General features: G+C 31.9%; 1 protein-coding gene across 2 annotated transcripts in view; it reads right to left on the bottom strand.

The window, feature by feature from the left end:
* TDRD3 (tudor domain containing 3) overlaps positions 1-21,865 on the bottom strand; it is a 274,471-nt gene that overhangs the window by 105,513 nt on the left and 147,093 nt on the right. The window lies entirely within an intron of this gene.

The following is a 21,865-nucleotide window of genomic DNA, read 5'->3' as shown; positions in this document are numbered from 1 at the left end:
AGGACTTTCTGCTATACCTTTTGTCATATTCCAACTAGCAATACAGGGAACTATATTAAAATATTAGTGCTTTATCTGTATATTTTTATAGATATGACTAGAGTAATTTTACTAATGGTAAAAAAGATATGATTATATCATCATAGCATCTTTCTATTATTTAATAGTTATATTACTGACATAAGCTTACTAATCTTCCTTATTAACCATTTCACACAAAATAATTAAAATTAAGTATACTATTCCAATTTTGTACAGAGGACTCAGTGGCTAGAGAAGTTATGTGATTTTTGCCCAAATAAGAAAACTGGAATTAGAACGCCAGTGTTGTTAGCTATACAACTTAATATTTCCAGTCATTTCATATTTAAAAAAAAAAAAGAAGAAGAAGCAGTAGCCAAAAAGCTAATGATCTTTCCTTAGGGCTATGTAAAAAAAGTAACAAAACAGAGGAATCTCACACAATATATTTGGTGCAATCCAATAAACACACTTTATAAATGAATCTCTAGCTCAGCTCTTTTCTATGCGATTTTTCATTAGTGGTCAATTTCAAAAAGTTTTGATACATCGGGTATCAATTTTATACTTTAGCAAGGCAATTTTAGTGCTAGAAGATGAAAGAAAGAGGATGAACAAGAAAGGGAAGAGATGCTTCTTCTTTTTTCTCCCCATAATTCTAGTTGCTGTTCTAAATAGTCATAGTCAAATATTATGACTAAATTTGAAAAGACACTAACTTTATGAGAAATGACAAGATTTTGTAGTGTTGCATTTTAATATGGAAGAAAAATTTCTATTTGATACTGCATGAAATAGGTAATTATTTTAGCCATAAAGAAGGAATATATTTTCAACACATACAGCATTGCCAAATTAGCTAGGAGTGTTACTGAGGGCATCTAAAGGATTACCAATCCTATAGACACTGCCAGTGGTAGAATTATGTATTTCCTTGAAATAATAAAGTAGGTATATTGATCAACTATTCTATCTGGCATGAAAAATTTATTGATTATAGTGACCAAAGCTAATAGAAAAAATGATAAGTGATTGACAGTCCTTCAAAATAGGAAAAATGAGATTCTTTTATGCCATTGTGATTTTACTCTATCTCTAAAAAATAAAAAAACTAAGATTGGAAGATAATTTCTATAACTCATTCAAATCCAAAGTATATATTTATCCTTTTCTCAAAGTTTTTTTTTCTCTTTTCCCCTTCCCCTTTCTTTTCTTCTCTCTTTCCTTCCTTCCATAGCCTTTCCCAAGCAGATGTGAAAAACTCTAGTTATTCTTAAGTCACTAACTCATTGCTCTGAACTGTAGCTAAAGCAATTATTAGATGACACATACTTTATGTTAGAATATTTAGAAATTTCATATTTGAATGAAGTTTTCGTTACTCACAATCCCTGTCAATCATTTTACTTTGTGTTTTGCAATAAATTAGAAGTGGTCCAGTATATAGACAGAAACTTTTTTATATTTCTATTTGGGAATTCTGGAATATGAGAAATAAAGAATTTTAGAATTGGTAAGGATTTTTAGAGATGATCTAGTCTGATTCACTTATTCTAAATCAGAGAAAACTAAGACCCAAGGGTTAAATGGGACCCAAGGTCTAGAGTTATGAGCAACTCTAGATTAGTAGAATATTTTTTACTCCCAGTTTAGTGTTCTTAAAATGCATTAAAAAAATCTGTGTCCAACCCTAACTTAATATTTAAGAATAATTCATTCACTCAATTTTATTCAACAAACATTTACAACTATTTATTTTGTGCCAGGCAATGGGGATGATACATGATTATCCTGAAGGAGTTTACTATTCTCATAGGGAAAACATGATAGTACTTGAGGAGACATGAAAAATTGATATTAGAATTCTAAGAGAGAGAGAAATGATGGTAGTGTTGCATGCCTTTATTCCAAATAAATTTCAATTGTTTTGCTTTTTAATTAGAATTTTTTAAACCTCTGGTTTCTAAATATTGAATAAATGCTTTAAAACTCAAAATGTGCCAAGATTCAATGGTTTACTATTCATTTGAATATTAAAAAAATAAAAAAAACTAATAATTATTGCTGAAAACAATCATGAAACAAGTGATTTTGGGGGGCAAAAGGTTACAGTGTTTGTTCAAAAAGGAAATATACTCAAAATCATCTAATTAAATGCACCTGACAAACCACAGCTATTAGTCTTTAAGATTTGCAAAGTATTTTATACATGTTATCAACAACTCTAGGAAGTAAGTGCTATTATTATTGCCCTCATTTTACAGAGGGGAAAGTAAAGCTGAAAAAGTTACGTGATTTCTCTAGACTTAAACAGCTAGTAAGCATCGGAGGAAGGACTTGAACTCAGGTTTTCCTGATTCCAAATCCGCTACACTACACATTCTACCATCTAGCCACATAATGTGTATGAAGTGGGCAAGCACTACCTAGATGTCCTGTGGCATCTCAAATTCAACATGTCCAAAACAGAACTAATTTTTCCCCTCCAAATCTAACCCTTTTCCAAACTATCCCTTTTCTGCTGAACCCCCCTGACTGATAAGCACCTTCTCTCTCATCTTCCAAGGTTAATCTTTTTGATTCTGCCTCCAATATAATCTCTCCCATCTAGTCCCTTCACACAGCCCGCTACCCTAGTCACAAATAGAGGATGACACATCTGTAAAAGAAGAGATCATTGGATTTTGACATCTAAGGCTCTTCCTGTATCTAAATACCTAAAAGGTGATATATTTTGGCCATGGTACAAACAGACAGTGAGGAGCAGAGTGGTACTCTATTCAGGTCCTCTGATTAATGACTCTAAGAGTACACCCATCCCTTCCATTAGTTACTATATTCTTAAGAAATATAACTTCATTTAATATAATAACAACAATAACAGGGTTTTCAAAGTACTTTACATATATATTATTTAAGGCAAATATGATTAAAAACAAAATTGAGGCAATCCAGTAGATGTCCCCAAAGTCTTAGACCAGTTTAAGCATTACTAGCATAAACTAATGAATAAATAGCTTTTTAAATAATAATAATAATAATAATAATAATCCTAAAACTAAGAGAAACCATTAAAGCTTAAAACTAGAGTAAGACTTGAGGGGGGGCAAATATACTAATAGTATATACTTTTATATTTATATATATATATATATTATATTTATATTTATATTTAAATCACACATTCCAAGGCCAAAATTAAAAAAGATTTTTGGCATTTTCTACCACTTGGGATAAACTGTCCTGCTCCATTTTATTAGAGTAATCAAAAATTGAAAAGTATTAGGAAAAGGATCTCTATCACACAACTCGTTCTTAAACATGATGGACAAATCCAATTAGTGGGTAAGAAGGAGTTCTCATTAAAAAAAATACTGGTCCTCATTTAACTAAGTAGTTTTGCTTAAGAAAGATAGATGAATTAAATAACATTACTAGGACTGGGAACATAAATATAGGTTGATAATAACCTCAGAGAGATTAATTAATCTACACATAGGCATATGGGGAGATAGTTGTGGTACAGTGAAGAGGATTTGAACACAAATGGTCTGATTACAAATGCCTGCTCTGTCACTTAGGAACAATACTGGATTTAGAGACAGAAGACCTGGATTAAAATTCCTTTGTAACTGAGTAAATCACATCATCTTTCTGAGTTTTCTTATCTGTAGAAGAGGCAAACTAGATGATCTCTAAGGTCTCTTCCAGGCATAAATATAAAAAGTTACAAAGACTGTGGTCAAGTCACAATCCTCCAGAGTTTTATTTTTCTTATTAGTAAAAGGGGAACAATTACAACTAAAGTACTAAATTATAGGGTCAGTGTAAGAATCAAATAAGATAATAAAAACTACATAAATATGGTACATAAATATGGTACATAAATACCAGTTCATTATTATTATTATTATTATTATTATTATTATTATTTGACTCTTAAATTTTAAAAATAATTCCTCAGTTTTGTATGCTGTTCATTATTTTATCTAACTATAAATTTATATCTACCTGAGAATAAAATGTTGCTATAGCCCATGGATATAAATATGAGCTAAAATTAAAGGTTCATATACTTAAAATTAAATATAACTTACTAAGTTTTATTATTAGATCTGTAGTTACTTAAATGAAGCTTTAAGAAAATAAAAGAAAAAATATCAAAATTAATCAAATTTTTTCATTTAAAATTTCTAGGAGAATTGAAGAATTGACTGTGAAGATGTTCTACTTTAAAAAAATTTCACATATGAAAATCTAAACTTACAAAAGATAAATGAAAAAGATGATTATGTTACATAGTAAGGCTATATTTTACAAAAAGGATTCCTACAGAGCTCTTTTAAAAGAGCAGCAAGTTCCAATAGTACACTTGAGGATTTGTTTAAATCATTAACTTTTCATTTCTAAGGTCCCTTTTGATGCTAGAAATGATGATCTAATTTCTCTTGACAGAGATACTAGAGCAAAAGGAAAATCAAATATTAAGGAACCAAAAATCAAAAAACATAACATATATGCAATTATAATGCAAGTTAAATGGGAATAAAAATCCTGTCTAAAATCTTATTTACACATACTCATTCCTATCACATCAGATAATGAGAAAATTTTTTGACACAACTTTTGTGCAAAGTGAGCTGTTATCACTTGAGTTAAGAATGTCGTTTTTCAATAGGCTTATTTTGCTTTCATTCCGGGGAAATAAAAGGGGTTTGATGAAAGGAGAAAAATTAGCAGTGCGGTATTACTTAACATATTTTTATTAAGCAAAAGACATAGCCCTTGTTAACATAAAAGTTGAATTTCTATTAGCTATATCAGAGCAAAAATCAAATATCTATAAGAAAAGTTAAAAATATTCTAATGATTAACCTGTTTGAACATCCTGCTCTTAAATCAAATAATTACCTTTAAAAATGAAAAAATGTCATAAAAAGACATCAATGAGACAACAGAGAAATATGTAAGAGCAGTAATAAGCATTCATGAGAAAAATACATTTATTCTATTTGATTCATGAATTAATGAACCGATATATATGTGTGTGTATATATATATATATATATATATATATATATATATATATATATATATATATATATATACATCTTAAATATTTTAGAGGGTTTAGAAGTTAAGGGCACTTGACCTAGTTTGTTGGACATATCACCTTTTTTCCATAGTAGGGCATGAAAATATTAACCACTTTCACATGCATTAACTATTGTTGAGTGTCAGATATTCAGTAATTTCATTCCAATCTCAAACCTGCTAGACTAGTAGACTAGTCTGCGTCAGGTTTGGACCACTATATCCTCCTACCAAGGATCTTAGGAGAGAATAACTACAAAACTCCATTTATACATATACATATATAAACATTCATGGATTTCTTAATTTCTCCTTTCTCAATCATTATCCCTGAAATAGAAGCAGTGACTATACTAAAGAAGGCATAAATGATTAAATACAAATAAAACACTTTAAATCATATTTCTAAGTTTTGTTTGCAGTGTCTGTCACTTTAAGGATAAACTCTTACTAAAATTTTCTTTTTAGCTCAGATCCTATACTCTACAATTAAGGGTCACAAATGATTATTGAAGAAACATTTGTTGACTTATTTTAAGACTATAAGAGTATTTAGTAATCAAAGATAACATATTTTCCTTATACCTTGCTATTACTGAGCAAGGATAGAAGGAACTAGTCAGGTTAGATATGAAATCATTCTAAAATAAAATGAATTAATTTTCAATGATTGATTTTAAATTATTTAGATTCTTTCTCAATGTCACTAATGCAGTAGAGTAAGAATTATACCATAAACTAAAAAAAAAGGATTTTTAGAGTTTAGAAATTTTTTTAATCACTTAAGATGCCAAATCTGTTTGCCTCATTTTCCTCATCTATAAAATGGGGATAATCATGTACCTTCACAGATTGTTGTGAGGATTATATCAAAAGTGATAATTATAAAGCACTTTGCAAATTGCTTGGTAAAGCACTTAGCATAGTAAGCACTATCTAAATGTTAGATATTATTGTTGCTTTTGTTCTTTGCCTCAAATCCTGTAACTATACTGGGAAAGAAGAAACACTCTTCAATCAATGACTGCTACTATGTCAACTTCTATAATCCTAGGTTTCTATTCAGCCCCCATTGAGAAATCATAGGGAATACCAAAGTTGTTTGTTTTTTTTTTTGTGGTACCACAATTAATGATGGATTCCTTTACTTGGAGAATATGATATTCAAGTTTTCTATTATCCTTGAATGATGGCATGACAATCTTTCTAAGAAGCACTGTTAAAAATGAGAAGTTTCCTTTATGGAGTGAAATATTATGTAAAAAAACTCAACATTTGCTAAAATTCCAGCAATATCAAACATGGCAGGTATATTCAGAACTGGGAAAGTTGAAAGGCTTTTTCCATCAAAGTCAGAATAGAAATTGGCAATTTATTAAAAGCAGCTACAAACTAAAGGAACCCAAAAGATCTTAAAGGCTAATAGTTATACATAAAGAAAAAGCATGTGAGCTTTTGAGACTTTGTAGTAGACAATACTATTAGCATAAGAACTTGCTTCTTTCATTTTTTTGAGAAAAAAGTAGTTTACTCTAAAGAGATAGATTTTAATATTCAAAATGTTCTTCCACATTCTTTCGGAACTTCATTCTAAAGTTACATTTTACAAATCCTATTATAGAAACATTTTTCATTATATATTGATTTACAAAAAGTAACAATGAACTTTTAAAAAAGGATGGATGAGCAGGAAAAGAAGAAAAAGTTCTGTTTAAAAAAGAAGAGGGGAAAAAGAACAGAATTAATTTAGGAGGGTACTTCTGGGTGCATATTCCTGCTCTAAAGGCCAGAGTGCAGAGCAGCTGTAACATAAACAGCTCTTTCAAGGACATTTGTGAGCACTTAGGACCTTCGACCAGAGGTTTTGCTGAAGAAAGTCATATGACTCAATAAAGTTTGGCGTTATTCCTTATGGAACTAGGAGGAAAGAATTGGACTAATTATGGTTGAAATAATAAAAATTATGTCACAAAGCTTATATAAACAGTATTAATATAATATGCCCTCCCAACTATTAATAAAATCAACATCAAAAGGCACACTACATGTTTTGGATAAGGAAAAAAACTACTTCAAAGGGTACTATAATGTTCTCTACATAATTCAAATAAAAGAATGTGTTGGATAATCTGAAAACCTCTCATTCATTCCTTCAAAAGTATCCATGAAATGCAAAACTATGTTGTAGGTACTTCATGTACCAACCTGGTATTTCAGGCTCCTGGATACAAAGATGAAAAACAACAGTTATCTTCTTTCAAAGGGATTATAACTGAACACAAGGTGATGAAATGGAAAGAATGTTAGACACACAATCAAGATTAGACAAAATCAAATCAACTGCTAGCTATATCTGATCTCAGATTAAGTTCCCTCATATGAAAAAAAGAAATGATAGGAATTGCACTGCCACCTCCAAGAATTGCTCTGAAGAAAGTACTTTTTAAAATGTGAGTTTCCAAATACAATACAAATTGTAGATGAGACATATTGAAGAGCCTTTGGTAATCTCAATTTATTCTCTGACACAAAAAGTCCATCATTTCATTCCAGTATCCTCCTCCTGATGCTCCATGACATGAATTAGGGAACTCCATCATCTATAGAGGATCAAACTAGCGGTAAAATGGTGAACATGAAATAAAGTATAGTATATTCCTAGTGATAACTGTAAACAAAAAAGATGAATAAAAGATATGATCCAGGAAGAGTACTGTTGAAAAAGACTAGATGAATACAGATTCAGATCAGAAGAGACCTCTTCTATTGTACATTTCTAGTCCAATTCTTTCATTCTACAGAAGAACTGAAGTTCAAGAATGGTTAAGTGACTTGTCAGGGTTTTAATACTACTACTTGGGTTTCAAATAGGATTTAAACAACAGGTCTTCCAGATTCCAGATTGAATACTATCCACTAAATCTTTCCACACAAAAGGGCAGGTCATAGATAAAATGCAAATAAGGGCTAATAGGCTGCCAATCTGAGTGATAGATGATTATTCAGAGATGTCAAAGTAAGGTCCTTCACACATTAGGTAAATCCTCTATGGAGGGTGAATTCTAGAGGGGCATTGAAAAGAATCATATGAGATAAGAAGGCAAGATAGGTTGTAAATTATGCTAGTGGAGGAAATGACCACACAAAGATCCACCAAAGTATTAGATTGTAAATGTTAGTAGCAAATATTAAAAGATTATACTGAAACACACAAAAATTAAGTCTAATACAAGTGAAAACATAATAGGGAGAAGGAGAAATCCAGACAAAGTACTGGAAAAATCTGAGAAGGGAGAGATTTATTTTTTAAAAAGAGGCTGGAAAGGAGACTTAGGAAGGATGTCTGAAAGCAGTGGCACCTCAGCCAGTTAGGATTTCAAAAGATGGGAGACTAGGAAGCATAGTTTTTGAGGTATGGGAGAAGCCTTCACAGAGGCATGAAATTGGAATATTAGAAACCAGAACAGATAAGTCCAGGTAACTTGGAAGAAGAGTGAAATGAAGATGGGAAGCTAGGTTGGGGTTAGATTCTGGAGAGCCAAGTTTAAATACCAGGCTGAAGAGTTTTGTATCTTATTGTTTACATAAAAGAGTCATTTGAGGATTGTTATGTAGGGCAATGATATATATGGTCAGCTATTTTTCATCCCTATGTGAGGAAGGGATAGGTGAGATATAGGAATGATTTGACATTAATCTGCATTGAGCCCTCAGGAGTAATAAGTACTTACAGCACCTTATAAAGCCTTTCTTAAATGATATTACTTTATAGGTATTGAGCCTTTTTTCTTTCTTTTATATCCCATGGCATACAAAATAACTACATTATTTCATTCCCATTATTCTACCATCAACTTCTTCCACAAATTTTTATTCCATATATTATTCTACCACCAATTTATTCCATGACAGTTAGGAATCACTGACAATATCAACAAGCATTCATTTGTTACTTTACAAAGTACTTTTACAATCACATAAAATCCATTTAATGACTATGGGATGAGTTATTGAAATACAAGAGAATGAGAACTAAGTTGATTAATTAGTGAGATGTTCATTTTTCTTCCACTGAGGAAGAAAACAGAAAAAAAATTCTTCACCTTAATAACTGAAATGGATCAACCAGTTTCTCAATTAGAATGATTATTTTTTATAAACCTCAAAGAATTCTTGAGTTTTTCTTTTCAATACTTTCCATAAATACATAAATCACTGTCTGCCTTCCTAAAGAATTGGATTAATCAGTGAAGGGGTAGAATCAGTCCCACTGACAGCTTATACTTCCAAATTAGGTTCTCTAAAATTATAAAAAGCCTATGTTGAAGTACTTCCCTTTAGAAATCTGGATAAAGATAAATAAGTCTCTTTAAGAGAAGTCTCTTTAATATGTGTTACAAGTAAATTTCTTAATTTGCTTTGGAAATTATGATTATAAGAAGTAGTAAATAAGAAATTATACTATTCAGTAAGAGTCAATAATGGACATCCCCCCCAAAAAAAATCTATATTATGCCCACCCTCAGCTATTTTCTCATTATTAAGTTTTTTTAATTATTTAAGATTGTTTTGCTAAGATGAAATCAGTTTTATTTCAATCTATCCCTGGTTTTAGAAGGAATAATTCCTAGGACTTTGTAAGTACTTTTAGTACTTTGTAGCATTTTAATATGAAAAAAACTGTTTAAAGAGCAATTGCTTTGCTGGAACTACGCCCAAAGGGCAACAAAAACGTGCATACCCTTTGATCCAGCAATACCACTACTGGGTCTATACCCTGAAGAGATGATGAAAAAAGGTAAAAACATCACTGGTACAAAAATATTCAAAGCAGCCCTGTTTGTGGTGTCAAAGAACTGGAAATCAAGTAAATGTCCTTCAATTCGGGAATGGCTTAACAACTATGGTATATGTATGTCATGGAACACTATTGTTCTATAAGAAACCAGGAGGGACGGATTTCAGGGAAGCATAGCGGGATTTGCATGAACTGCTGCTGAGTGAGATGAGCAAAACCAGAAAAACACTGTACACCCTAACAGCAACATGGGGGTGATGATCAAACTTGATGGACTTATTCCATCAGTGCAACAATCAGGGACAATTTGGGGCTGTCTGCAATGGAGAATACCATCTGTATTCAGAGAAAGAACTGTGGAGTTTGAACAAAGACCAAGGACTATTAACTTTAATTTAGGGGGAAAAAACTGATATCTTATTATCTGATCTTGCTATCTCTTACACTTTTTGTTTCTTCCTTAAGGATATGATTTCTGTCTCATCACATTCAACTTGGATCAATGTACAACATGGAAACAATGTAAAGACTGGTAAACTGCCTTCTGAGGGGGGGGGAGTAAAATTAGGGGAAAAATTGTAAAACTCAAAATAAATAAAATCTTTTAAAAAAAAGAAAAGGAAAAAAGTGGCAAAAAAGAGTAATTGCTTTGATTGAGCCCATCAAATGGTTCTTTAAAAAAATTCCTCATGTCACTTCTTAAAATTTCCTATCTATTTCTCATTTACAAGTCTTTAGCAAGTAGTATATAACATACAACTTTTCCTATATAGGAAATTATTTAAATATGTTCCTTGTCACTATGTATGTTTTTAAACTATAAATGTTTTGATATTATTTGTTTTTTCCTTTAAGCCTATATTCTCTGACTAGATAGATAAATTCAATATCTAGGTCCTAAGACTTAAACAACAAACACATGCTTTTTTCTCTTCAGTTATCCTACCTTCCTCACTGAGTTAATCTACCCCTAAAAGTGGAGACTGGGAGAGCAATATTGCATATAAATAAATATATTTAGGATATTGAGCCATGGCATGAAGGAGGGATACAGATCAGATAGCATATTCCAGGAAAATTAAAATGACAAATATTTAGAACATAAATATTAAAAGGCATATTAAACAAAAAAATAAAGAAATCAAAATCAGACCAGTACACGCACCTAATACAACTATACAAAAGATAGAAAAAAATCAAAAAGTAACATGGAAACAAATTAATTCAGTCAACATTTATTAGGCACCTCCTATTTGTATATCTCTAGAATGGGGTTACGAAGATAAATATAAAATATTTCATTCCCAAGTACTTTACATTGTCTGCAAGAAAGATAAAATATAGAGAGAATCATGTGGATAGAAAGTTAAACAAAATAATTTGAAGATGGAGAAAGTACTAAGAACAAAAGGGATAAGGAATGTCCTTAAGGAGGTGGTTTCTAAGTTGGGTACTGAAGTATTCTGGGGAGTCTAAGATAAGTAGATAAGGAGAGAGTGAATTCATTTCTGACATGGGAAACCGCTTCCACAAAAGGGTATGTAGGTGGGGAACAGCCAAATTTGATTAGAAAAGAATATTGTGAATGGAGAGTAATAAGAAATAAAATTGGCAAGTGGAAACCATATTGCAGAAGACTCCAAAAGCCACACTGAGGAATTTATATATTATTGTAAAATAAATTAGGAAACCACTGGGCGTGTTTAATAAGGGAATGGCATGTTCAGACCTGTGTGTTTATGAATATCAATTTGGCAGCTGTGCAGATTCAAGAAAAGAGTGTCTGGAAGCTGGAAGACCAATTAGGAGCCAGTGTAAAATTCTAGGTGAGAATTAATGAGTGCCTGAACTAGGAGCATAGCTATGTGTGCATAAAGAAAGGGAAATGGATATGAGAAATGGTAAAGAGGTAGAATATGAATCTGATTGGAATTCTGAAACTGACTAAAAAATTTTAAACTGATAAATGGAATGGTGATTACTAAGTTGAGAATTAAAATGTTTTAAAAATATATGGGATCAATTTTATTTAGCAAAAAAGATAGAAGTCTGTTTTTAATCTGTTGGACAACAGGAAGTTTAGAGGAAGGGAATATAGTACCAAAAAACTGAAGTCATTCAAAGTCAGAAAACTACTTAAACATTAGACTGACATATAACTGGGAAAATTGCTATCAAAATATTAGTGTGAGAGGCTGCTAGGTGGTGCAGTGGATAGAGCACTGGCCCTGGAGTCAGGAGTATCTGAGTTCAAATCCGGTCTCAGACACTTAATAATTACCTAGCTGTGTGGCCTTAGGCAAGCCACTTAAGCCCATTTGCCTTGCAAAAACTAAAAAAAAAAAAAAAAAAAAAAAAATCAGTGTGGTGGAAGTCCTAAAAAAATGCCTCTAAAAGATCTAAGTTATGCTGTAAATATGTCATAACTGATATAGTTATTAACTCAAGTAGAATTATAAGAATATACTTACAATAAGCCATATTGTTTACAAAGAACATTTTCTAGAATGTATTATGCATAGAATGTCAGAAAAGGAAGCAGTGAACAAAAGTATAATTTTAGCAAAAAAGAGGTTATGTCAAAATAAATCATTTTTGACAAGATTACTCAACTGATATATCAGAAAAATACTAAACAAGTTTACCTATGAACCTTAATAGATGCTGGCTGAACCATCACCAATCTTTCAAGGTTCCATTATTTATTTACATTAATTACATATACATATAAATACACACAAACACACACATATACCTATATAGTGGCAAAGTCATTGATCAAGTACATTTGATGTTCTTTTGCAGAGGTTGGCCTAGATAATACCATCATTAGATGGATTTGGAAGCAACTGAATAGCAAGAATCAAAGAGATTCATTAATGGTTTCATGTCAGGCTGGAAGATATTCAAAAGAATCTAAAGATAGTGATCTACAGATCACTCTTTTGTCCTCTGTCATTTTTATCAATAATTAGGACAAAGGGACATGACATTCTTATAATATTTTCAGGTGGCAAAAAGCTGAAGGTTTAGTTAACCCCTAGATGTCAGCCTGGACTGCGGAAAAACTGGTGTTGTATGAAAACTGTTAGATTTAGAGACAAAAAGATTTAGAGACAAAAACAAAAATGAACTCTGGAGTGGCATAAAAAGCATCATAGTGGGGTGGCTAGGTGGCATAGTGGATAAAGCACCGGCCCTGGAGTCAGGAGTACCTGGGTTCAAATCCGGTCTCAAGACACTTAATAATTACCTAGCTGTGTGGCCTTGGGCAAGCCACTAAACCCTATTTGCCTTGCAAAAATCTAAAAAAAAAAAAAAAAAAAAGCATCATAGCATTCATGAAAAAGGGAAGTAATGATAACTGTAGTGAGACAGTATCTGCAGTCTTATGTTTAATTCTAAGCACCACCTTTTTTAAGTAAAAAAAACATTGATGGGGGAGATCATTCAGAGGAGGACAAACAAAATAGCGAAGAAATTTAATCAAACCTATGCCATACAGGTGGCTAAAGAAATTAGGAATATTTAGTCTGGAGAAGAGAAGGTTCATGGATGTGATAACTGTCTTCAACTACTTTAAGAAAAAAGTTATGCTTTGTTTGACTCCAGAATGCAGAATTGTAAATAATTGGTAAAAGTTGAAAAGAGGTAAATTTAGAATTCATATCAGAAAATATGAATTAATAATTAGAGTGATTCAAAAATCAAATGGGCTGCTTACAAAGGTAGTGAATGTCCTCCAACTGGAGATCCTTAAGTAGAAGCTAGTTGCTATGTTAACATAGAGATTTAGGGATTTCAGGGGGCAGGGAGAAGGTGGGTAGTATGGGAAACACCTTCATTGATCTAGATGACCTCTAAGGCCCCTTTCAACTCTGAAATTTTGTGACATTTAAAATAGGGAGACTGTGAAGACTATGTGGAAAAGATGGTATTGAAGATAGAAGTCTTTTTAATCTGTTGGACAACAGGAAGTTTGGAGGAAGGGAATATAGTATCAAAAAACTGAAGTCATTCAAAGTCAGACAATCAACAAATGTTCTTTTTTATTGATCTTCTTTATTGTTATTAACTTGTCAATACATTTTTAACTTTTTTAAAGATGATTTGACACACAGAAATCTTAATCATCATTATCATTATTCCTTCTCATGCCATAATTCTAATTTTTTGAAGTGCAATCATACTATAAGAACAATAAACTATGAAAGGCTAAATATATTAAATGGAGTTTAGTTTTGTAGAAATAAATACAAAGTCAATCTGCAATATTTAAAGTTATGCAGAACAGCTATAATTCTGCCTGGCAATTAGGGATCCATGGCAAACAACAAATATAAATAACTGAAATTACTCTAACTTTGATACTGTAACAGCAAGCAGTCTCACTGTCAACTAGAAAGAAGGGAGGGGGGAATTGCTGAGACATTATAAATATCTCAAGATCTATAGCCCTAAGGAGCTCAGGAGTCCAAGTACACATTCAGGGCTAATTCCAGGCCACCCGATTCTTCTCCGGACACTGGACTCAGGTGATTCTATACAAGAAGGTGAGGCTGGTGACTTAGCACAGCCCCCTACTCAGTCAAATCCAATTCATGTACCTGTCACAGCATCGATGTCATAGTCTTCTTAGAGAATGAAAAACTATCACTTCTCAGGAAGAGGCTACCCTTTGTCCTCAAGCATTGGGGGCTGGGAGAAAATTAGGGTTTCCCCCAGCTGCCTTCACTTAAGTTTATTCTGTAGGGGCTCTCCTTTAAGAGACAAAAAGAAAACTGCAACTAAAGTGGTCAGGCCAGGGACTCCACATAGCAAGCTGATGGAGGCACTCCTTATTCCTTTGGATTACTGCCTTTGCTCAGTGGGAGGGGGAGAGACCCAGGCCACAAATTCTCCATCTCCCCCATTCCCTACCTTCCTAGTCTTCCTGTAATCACCCTCACCTCAACATTACTTCCTGAGCCCCATATTTAGATCCAATGAAACTGGCTTCTTTGCTATTCCATAAACAAGACATTTCATTTCATGGCTCTGAGATTTTCTCTGACTTTCTGCTGGGACCGGATTGCTCTCCTCTTTATCTCTCTTTCCTGACTTCCTTTAAGTACTGACAAAAGTCCCATCTTTCTACTCACTTCCCTCCATGAATTATTTCCTATTTATCCTATATACAGTTTATTTGTAATTTGCTTGTCTCTCCCATTGGACTGTGACTTTCTGGAAGGGAGAAACCACAGTTCCTGGCAGAGAGAAGAACCTTAATAAATCCTGACTGAACCGTCACCAATCCTTCAAGGTTCTCAATTCTCCTCCGAAAAAGGCTTCCCAATTCCTCACAACTTCTTACTTTATAAAACCTTCATACATGTCTCTATTTTCTTCTCTTTTTTTCCTCAAGTTAAAGGAAGAAAACTAGAGAGCCACAAATGTTCCTTTCTTATCTACCCCTTCCAGAAATTTGTTCTAAGTATAAGAAGATTTAAGGAAGGATACGCTGTTTAAATATTTCTCCAATTCATTTAAAACTCTATAATTTGGAAATGTATGGGGTGAACAACCAGAAACTTTGCTAATATAAAAGGAAATGGGGAGTAATTATCAAGGATTCTCAATCCTACAATATAGCTTAATTAGATGTTTTTCTCCTAAAAAATATCATGTCAATGTACAGCATGGAGAAACAATGTAAAGATTATCAGACTGCCTTCTTGGAGGAGGGGGAGGGAGGTTGGGGGAAAAATTGGAAAATTCAAAACATTACAAAAAATGATAGGTATAAACTACTATTTTATATATATATATATATATATATATATAAAACACAAAATATTTCAAAAAATGATAGGTATAAACTACTATTGCATATATGTATATAATTAAAACAAAATATTTATATTAAAATATCATATGATTATAAAGAGATGAGGACAGGAATGTTAATTTGGGGATGCAGAGAATACAAAAGCTAATGTTAGCTTCATCTCCTCTACTTATCTCAGAGACTAAATTCAACTGACATGAACACTTATTAATGTAATATTACCTACTCTTCACTTCGATGCCTTGCCTAGAATTGCGTCCATGGCAAAACAATAAAAAAAAAAAATAAGGGCATGGTTTTGGGGTTTAATGTACAACAGACAGAAAGGGTAGAAGAGGATAATGTTCTCCTGAGCTTTGATAGGTATGCTAAATAAGAATTAGACTTAAAGTAGTTCTCATTTCAAAAAGTAAACTTCAGAATCACAAGTAATTTTATAAAGGATGATTCAAAAATCCAAGTCATAAATTCAATAATGGATTATAAAATTGATCCTCAAACTAAGCACTGAGCTTCCAAATCCACCTTTAACCTTCTGTTTGACCTCTTTTTTTTATGCCTTTAAATCAGCCTTTTTCTTCATCTTTGTAATTATTGTAATCGTACTGCAAATTCACATAAATTATACCTATTCAACTTTTACATAATGAATACCTCAAAGTGTTTTATTTGACTCTTCAAAAAAATTCATGGGCAATTGTAGACATGTTTCTTCTTAAGAAAGCAAATCTTCTAAGTTGTATTTTAAATAGTTTTGATCAGGTCCCTTATTATTAATAATAGTTTCTTTATAATGGTATTTAGACTTAGCAGTCTTGAATAGTTCCTGTTTCTTTTCCCAAATGAAGGAATTATAATACATATTTCCTACTCTTTATTATTTGTATTACTAATAAGTTGCTAAAAGTATGCAACAAGAACTTTTATTTCCCTTGCTGATGTTTAAAGAATTCTGGGATACAATTCAAGTGAACTTGGCACATTAACAACTTTTTAATAGTTCTAATTTCTTTATTATCAGCTTCAATGCTTCCCAATAGTAGGTAAGAAAGGATCTTACATTTATGAGAACTACTTCAGTAGAAATGAGTACAAAGTATGCATTAACTCTGACTTTAATGCAATTGGTAATCTTGGCAGGCAAAATACCAATCAAGAATATCAGTGTATTTGTGCCAAAGGCTTTTTAGAAATCATTGAGTTTAAAAAGATCATCTATTCAATCAATTTTTAAAATTTAAGAATCAATAGGTCTATTTGGAAGAGGCACATCTTTAACATAATAATAAAAAGTTATTTGAAATATTAAAAATGAAAAGATAAAAATAAGATAAAAAATTTTAAATCTTGATTCTATAAGAGATTTAAGAGTGAGTATTAATTAAATGTTTTGATTAGGCAAATTTAATAATTAAAAATGGAGTTAGAATGTTATAGCACTGTTAGATGGGTAACTAGGTGGTGCAATAGAAAGAGGGTGAGGACTAGAGTCAAGAAGATCTCAGTGTGAATCTGACCTCAAAAACTTACTAGCTATATGACCCTGGACAAGTGACTTAACCCTATTCGCCTAAGTTCCCTTATCTGAAAAAAAAGGAGCTGGAGAAGAAAATGGCAACACATTCCAGTATTTTTGCAAAGAAAACCCTAATGGGGTCACAAAGTTTCAGATACCACTGATAATGGATGAACAACAAAAGTCATATAAGGAAATGGATTTATAATGTGACTATATATATATATATATATATATATATATATATATATGGGATATGTGTGTGTGTGTGTGTGTATTTAAAGAATTCATGCAATATAGCAAGAGCTATATGAACAATGTAAAGCAGGGGAAAAAAGCACTGCATCTCTAGGACCTCAGTTCAAATCATGACTCTACTTCCACTACCTGTGTAATCTTGGGTAGGTGAATTAATCTCTTCTCTTTAATCCCCTTCTCTGCAAAATGAATGAGTTTGACTAAATGACTTTAAATAAGATCTCTTTAAATAAGGTCTCTTCCAACTCTAAATCTATGATTTCACAGTATTAAATGATGCAAAGAGAAACAAAAACAAATATATATACACTGATTACAACATGTAAACTAAGTCAATGTTAAATGCAACAAACCAGGTTAAATATATGAAATATGTACCACCTTGTTAAGGTTTAAGCACATAGCATAACTTTAACAAATAGTAAGTTTCCAAAGATTAACTGCTGATAGTTGGACCAAGTTCAAGTGAGGGTAGAGAGGGGAATGCTTTGTAGCTTGTTCTTTTTTGTTTTTACTATTAAGATAAAATTTAACAATGATTAACAATTGTACTTTCTCAATCCTAAACAAAATAACAAAGACAATTATCACAAGAAGAAATTGAAAGCATTAGATCATTGTATCTTGCTTCTGACTTTTAGGAAATGTATTGCTTTCAGATATACAATGCTCACAATGTTTATCTGATGCATTCATTAAATTGCACCAAAAATGTGATTATCACAACAGGAAAAACCACATACTAGGTACCATGAATCTTAGGTTATGAAGTAAAGACTAGAATTGGATACTACTGCTCCCCATTATTTGCTGTTCAGGTAGCAACAATTATGATAGGACCTAGAGGGTAGCATCTGATATCTTGAAAATATAACACAGGAATGATATCATATAGACAAGATCATACTGCCAAGATCATAGTGTCACTCCTGTCCTTCCTCATGTACTCCTTTTCAGGATCCCTATTGAGACTCCAAATTCGATCATTAGATTAATAAACCCCATGAAAGCAGGAACTCTGTCTTTTTTTTTCATCTCTTTTGATCATTTAATGGGAATCACAGAATCCTCAAATTACAAAGAACTTGATTCACCTATTTTAATGAAAATTTCCTCTATAATATTCCCAAAAGGTCAACCAGCCTACACTAGAGACTATTCTTGAAGGCACAGTCACTATTCCCAGATGCACTTCTTAATATCTACTTGTTAGATTATTTTCTTTTATGTCAAACTGAAGATCTGCCTCTTTGGAGCTACCAACAACTTTTGTTTTAGTCCTATTTGTTTAAACAAATACAAGTAATTATTAAAACTTCTATACTTGTTATTAACTGTCTTTTAATTCAATCTTCTACTTTTAAAGGCCAGTGCTATTTTTAAGACTAGCTTAAAATGCTTTTCATGTATCTAAGTAAATTTGTATTAGTAAACTATAGTGTTTAGTATCTAAACCTAATCAGTATTAGGTTTGATTACTGATAAAAAAAAATTTACAATTCTGACTGTAATAACTTTTTCATCAGGTAACTATGATCACCAGGCCTATATATTACTTCAATTACCAAATGACTTTCTCTAACTTTACCAGCTTAATGGGTTATCTAGTTAAGATTCTGATCTGGCTGTATTCTAAAACAACTAGGAATCATTTTCTCTAAACCTCTCATTGAACCTTGGGATTAGTCAATTGAATTTTTAAATATTTAATTTATATACATCTTAAATGGACTGATAAGAACATCAATAATTGGTAATAGTAAAATAAAAAATAGTGGAGCCATGATGATGCCATCAAAATGGATAACAATAGCTTGAAAATTAGATTTTAAAAGTTCTTAAATAACAATTCAAAAAATCAGTATCCAAAAATGTTAAAGATAAATCATTATCTCTATTAGCTTGGTAGTAGAAAAGAACACCAAAATGAAGAAATCTTTGTTTAGAATTTCCATCCCTGTGCAGCTACATATACTGCAAATATAGCTACCAGATAGCTATATATACAGCAAAATTCATTTGTTTTGAGGATTATTTTTTGCTTTGGTAGACTTTATTACAGACTGTTTTGACAGTAAAAACAATATTTTAGCAGAATATAATAAATTCATGACAGTTGTGCTTTCTCATGTAACAACTGTATGAGAAGGCACCAATAATTTGTTGCAATAAGAAATTTTGCAAATGCTCATTCCTTAAAATTTCAAAACAATACTCACTATGTGTAGTATTAACACTCTCAATGCTTGTTTAAATGAAAAATTAAAGTCCAATGAATTGGAGAAAATTACATATGAAATATAGTGATTCACTGAGCTACCTTTCCTAAAACCTTCTTATTAATGCCTTAATTACTTAGAAATATACATAAAATAGTCAGGAACATGAATGATTTTAAAGGATAATGATACCACGAACTCAAAGATCAAATAACCCTTTGGGAAGGGAAAAGAAAGCATCTTGCTTTTCACAGGTCCAATTTCCACTTGACTTTTTAAAGAATGTTTTATGATAACATAATCATATAGCATTCTATATCATTAAGAACCTCTTATTATTAATATGAGGCTTATAAAATCTTTAACAATGTAATCCAAAAACAAGTGCTCCATTTTACATTTGGAAAATCTAAAACGTAGAAGAAATTAGTTGGCCTTTGCCAACAGTGACTTGTGTACTATAACTAGCAAGACCATGTCTCTTTTCCCTTATCAAATACTCTAGGCTCTTAATAATGTAAGCCTTGACTTCACGTTTAAAAACATACATAAACACATACACACAAAGAACAGCAATATATTTCTATGTTTTTCTTTTAAAAAAGAAAATAAATAAAATGTACTCACTGTTGCAGTACTTCCTTTCCCTTCTTGATGGAGCTCACCCAATGACAGGCAGCTAAGGTAGTTGTTTCAGGCCAAGGTGTCAAGCTCTTGCCAGTAGTTCCCTCCTTTAATGGAACTGGAAGCTCTATAACACCAGAGTGTTTCTCTCAAGGAGACAGCTCAACTTCACTCTTTTCCTAGAGGAGTGATGGTGAAACCTACTGCACATGATGCTGGAACAAGTGGTATGAGGTCCAGTGAAGTCCAGGGAATTAGGAGTCAAGGGACTGGGAATTGGGGAGGGACATCCATATGTTCCAAGAGATATCACAAGTCAACAGAGGTGAAGATAAACAAAGGAAATGGAAGAACACACCAAAAGGAAGACCAAAAAGATACAATGATGAATTAGAAATAGAGAACTGAGGGAAAATAACTGAGAAGATGACAAAAGGAATAGCATTTAGAAATGACTGAAGACACAAACACATGCAAGACCAAAAAGAGGGAAAGCACAACAGATGGCCCATTATGATCTGTAGTCAGATTATATCAAAAATCCATTTGTAGCCCTTAACCTCATCAAGATTCACCATCACTGCCTGTAGAAGAGGAAAGGTACACTGAGGGAGCTCCATCTAAAAGGGATTAAAGTCTACAGCACAATGAGCAACATTTATTTTTCATTCTTTTTAAGACTGTATTGAAAACTCAGAAAATCCATCAGAAATGAAGATAGCATTATATTTTAAAAAATTATAAAGTGGATGACTCCTGAGAGTTAAACAGGACTACAAAAAACTCAGGAATGTGGAACTCTAAATTATAACCTTGTTCAATGGGCATAGCTATGGGATACTGAAAAACTTCAATCCTATTCATTCTATCACCTTCATATAGCTTGAATTTTGCAGGTTTTGCAAGGAGAAAATATACATCATTCTTAAGCTACAGTTTTTCAAACAATATATACATTTTAATTTCATGAAGTTTAGTAGAGTTTGTGAAAAAAAGAAAATTTTCATGCAGAAAATGATTAAAAAATGGATATCCCTGGAAAGAGAGGATACAGTCAAGTCAAAAAGAAATATGCTCCATACTCTTTGATACTATAGTTTTAACCACCTTCATCTTCCACGAATTACCTTGAAATTTTTCTGAGGGAGAATAACAAAATTGAATAAAAGCCAATCTAAGTGAACCAAATTTACTTCTTACTTTTCAAGTTTCATCAATTCAGAATTCCATATATTGGATTGCTATTTATCAAAAAAAAAAACATGATTTTAGTTCCTTATTGAGAAGAGAAATAATAAATATATCTGTTGCTACTGTCACACATATTTAAATAAATCTCCTAACTAAAAGCAATTTCATTTAAACACAAAACAGTTCACTCTGTATTTGTGAAACTGTTGAGCTTTACAGAAAATCGGGTTTTTACCCTGAACTTAAACTATCATAAATGTCAGAATCATTCATTTTAAACTATTTTATGGATTACACTTGGAGGTCTAAAAATATGA

This window comes from Macrotis lagotis, chromosome 6 (genome assembly GCF_037893015.1).
Source record: "Macrotis lagotis isolate mMagLag1 chromosome 6, bilby.v1.9.chrom.fasta, whole genome shotgun sequence".
NCBI classification, from domain to species: Eukaryota; Metazoa; Chordata; class Mammalia; order Peramelemorphia; family Peramelidae; genus Macrotis; species Macrotis lagotis.
Note: the sequence above shows the minus strand (reverse complement) of the source record. Positions and strands in the feature narration are given on the sequence as shown.